The sequence below is a fragment of the Terrapene carolina genome, unplaced genomic scaffold, assembly GCF_002925995.2.
Source record: "Terrapene carolina triunguis isolate 2854851 unplaced genomic scaffold, T_m_triunguis-2.0 Scaffold374, whole genome shotgun sequence".
In the NCBI taxonomy this organism is placed as follows: Eukaryota; Metazoa; Chordata; order Testudines; family Emydidae; genus Terrapene; species Terrapene triunguis.
Window position 1 is genome coordinate 5,641,414 of NW_020664725.1, and position 3,185 is coordinate 5,644,598.

General features: G+C 39.8%; 1 non-coding gene across 1 annotated transcript; it reads right to left on the minus strand.

Annotated features, from left to right (window-relative positions):
* Positions 1-2,845: 2,845 nt before the first annotated feature.
* On the minus strand, positions 2,846-2,917 carry TRNAG-UCC. Its single transcript has one exon. It is a non-coding gene; the product is annotated as a tRNA-Gly (tRNA).
* Positions 2,918-3,185: the final 268 nt, after the last annotated feature.

A 3,185-nucleotide genomic window follows, 5' to 3' on the forward strand; every position in this document is an offset into this window, starting at 1 on the left:
CTTTCTATCTGTCTGTACAGTGCTAAGCACAATGGATCCTCAATGGGGGTCTTTACCATAATAAAAATAATAGAGCCCAATGGGGCGTTACCATATAAAGAAAATAAGCCAATTTTTAAAAAAAAAGTTAGAACTCCTTCCAGGTTCTATGGCTACCCCCGAGCTTCCCTGCCAATCACATTTGCTTTTTTTTATTTTTTTTTTCATTTGTTCTCTTCCCTGTTGCTTGTGGGGAAAAAAAAAACAAAAACAAACAGGCAAAACTGACTATGTAAAAGAAATCGTGAAAATGACTATGCACAAAGTGCTGTCAAATGCACAGAGCAGAAAAAACAAACAATACAGGAGAAATCTTATGCGTTCTTGTAAAGGTTAAAGAAAGCTCAGAGGACTGTGATTTTTAAACTGATATGTCCTTTTAAAAACTTATAACAAAAAGGAGTTCACTGTAAGTTTTAATTAGTGCAAAACAGTGATTTTATATTGAATGGTAAAGCACATTTGCTTCTAGATATCCTTATAGGAAACTCGTATCAATGGAAAGTTTTAATCTCCAGGAGGTTTTCTTTCAAAGCTTTTTAAGTAAGTAGTTCTGTCTTAATTCCATCTTACCCCCACAGCCCCTGAAAGCCTGAAAACACGACAATGTAATTCTTCAACCTCAGTGACAGCAGCTGAAAATAGAGCAGATAAACCACAAATTCCCTTCCTGATGAATGTGATCTAAAAGCAATTTATTGACGCTAGAGACTTTACTTTTCAGAGCCTCCCTGACCTCTTCCTTCCCTCCTCCTCCTTCCCTAGCAAAAGCCATCCATCAAATCCACAGAAGAAAACTCAAGGAGACCCGTTGACAGTTTGCTCAAGCTAATGAATTTAGGGCTCGGTCCTGTTCCCATTCAAATTGACAGAAAAGCTCCCATTGATGCAGCATGAAGTTCTTAGAGCCTGATCCAAATCCCATTGAAGTCAATGGAGAGATTCCTATAAACTTCAATGAGATTCGGATCAGGTCTTTAATGCAAATTTAGAACCTCATTCTGCAAACCCTTATCGTCATTCAGTGAGTATTCCTTATGCAAGTAGGGATTACCCATGTGAATCAGCATTTGCAGGATTGGCCCTTAGACTGCATGAATATATGCTGTGAATGCATCCCTTACTTTCAGCATTAAAGTACTTTAAAAAAAGATGTACCCAAACCATTGAAGTTTTCACAAATTACTGTATCTATGTTCAGAAAATTAAAATATACAGCATCTCCCAAGTATCTATAAGATAATTAAGCATAAAGACTTCTGAATTTATGATATGAATAGGTGTTAAACATTCTTCCTCATGCGGAGGGATACATTTCCCTCGTTTTATCTCTTCCACACAATCATACAATCTTGCTTTTTATTATTGCAAATTGTTAGCTGACACATTAACTCAAGAAGCAGAGATTGTAGAAAATGTTTACAATTTAAAAAAATTAAACAATATTTTAAGCTTTCTGCAGTATTGTTCTTGTGTCCCTCAATATGTGAGACTTACCACCAACTTGTATCCTTCACATGAGCCTTGATATTGTTATACAAGCTTGCAGTCTACTTATTGGTGGGTGAGCAAAGCAGAGTACCCAGAATAATAGGGTGACCAGATGTCCCGATTTTACAGGGACAGTCCCGATTTTTGGGTCTTTTTCTTATATAGGCTCCTATTACCCCCCACCCCCGTCCCGATTTTTCACACTTGCTGTCTGGTCACCCTACAGAATAATGACACTGGCATAAGTTCAGTTAAACAACAAAACCACATCCATGTGTTATCAAAAGAAGGTAAAAAAGGCAGCTGTCCTCCTGCCGCCAGTTTTGTTGGTACAGCCTCTCTCTCTCTCACACATATGAAGCTAGGGAGACCAGATGTCCTGATTTTATAGAGACAGTCCTGATTTTTTGGGGCTTTGTCTTATATAGGTGCCTATCACCCCCCACCCCCGTCCCTATTTTTCACACTTGCTGTCTGGTCACCCTACATGAAGCACACAACACACACACACACACACACACACACACACACAAAACCCTACCTAAATATCCTCTCAGAATTAGTTCCAGAGATGGATGTCCTTTCCCCATAAATGGAACCACAAACCTTTTAGGGGGTCTGTAGATGGGCCAAACAACAATCAGCCAGCCAGCCAAGTAACTCGGTTACACTACCACAGAATGAAGCCTGGAGGAGCAGATTTTTAAAAGGCACCCTCTACTCCAGCCTCATTTTGCTGAGGGTGCAAATCACACCTTGAGCAATCTCAGCATTTCAATTGCATACGTGTGTCCAGAGTCAAGTTCTTGGCCATTCAAGTGTTAAGATTCATACTTTCAATTGCTGACACACAAAAACAGTGGAATCGTGGGTACAAACAGCATTTGCAAAAAGGGTTGAAGCGCTTTAAAAATATGGCCTGCAATTATCACATGCCGGTGTCCTACGTAACACCACATGCAAACGTACAGCACATGGAACTGTTCTAAAGTTACAAAAGTAACTGAAGTCAAATTATTCAATTTCAAAATTCCAGTTGGATGGTTTTATCATTTATTTTCTTAATTAATCTTTCAATTGCAATAGAAAAAAATATTCCCTTACAACACTTTCTGCACAATAGTGTATTTCCTATCTCCTAGAACTGGAAGGGACCTTGAAAGGTCATTGAGTCCAGCCCCCTGCCTTCACTAGCAGGACCAAGTACTGATTTTGCCCCAGCTACCTAAGTGGCCCCCTCAAGGACTGAACTCACAACCCTGGGTTTAGCAGGCCAATGCTCAAACCACTGAGCTATCTCTCTCCAATACAACACGGCATTGGCTGGGAATCAAACCCAGGTCAACTGCTTGGAAGGCAGCTATGCTCACCACTATACCACCACTGCTCAGAAACATGGAGGAAATAGATGGTTTTAACATCCTAGTTTTAAAATGATGGAAATAAAATGGGGACACCAGCGGGGAGGGACATAAGCTGTTCAAATTATCTCAAAAAACACTACTTCGTTGATTCATCCTATTGAAAGAATCAGAAGTTATTCCATTTGCAGAGACACCCACATTCAAGCCATGATTCACCAGGATTTCTGGCTGCCAGCCAGTGCTGCAGTTCTAGTTACTATGACAATGTCAATATCTCAGTGGTCTACAATC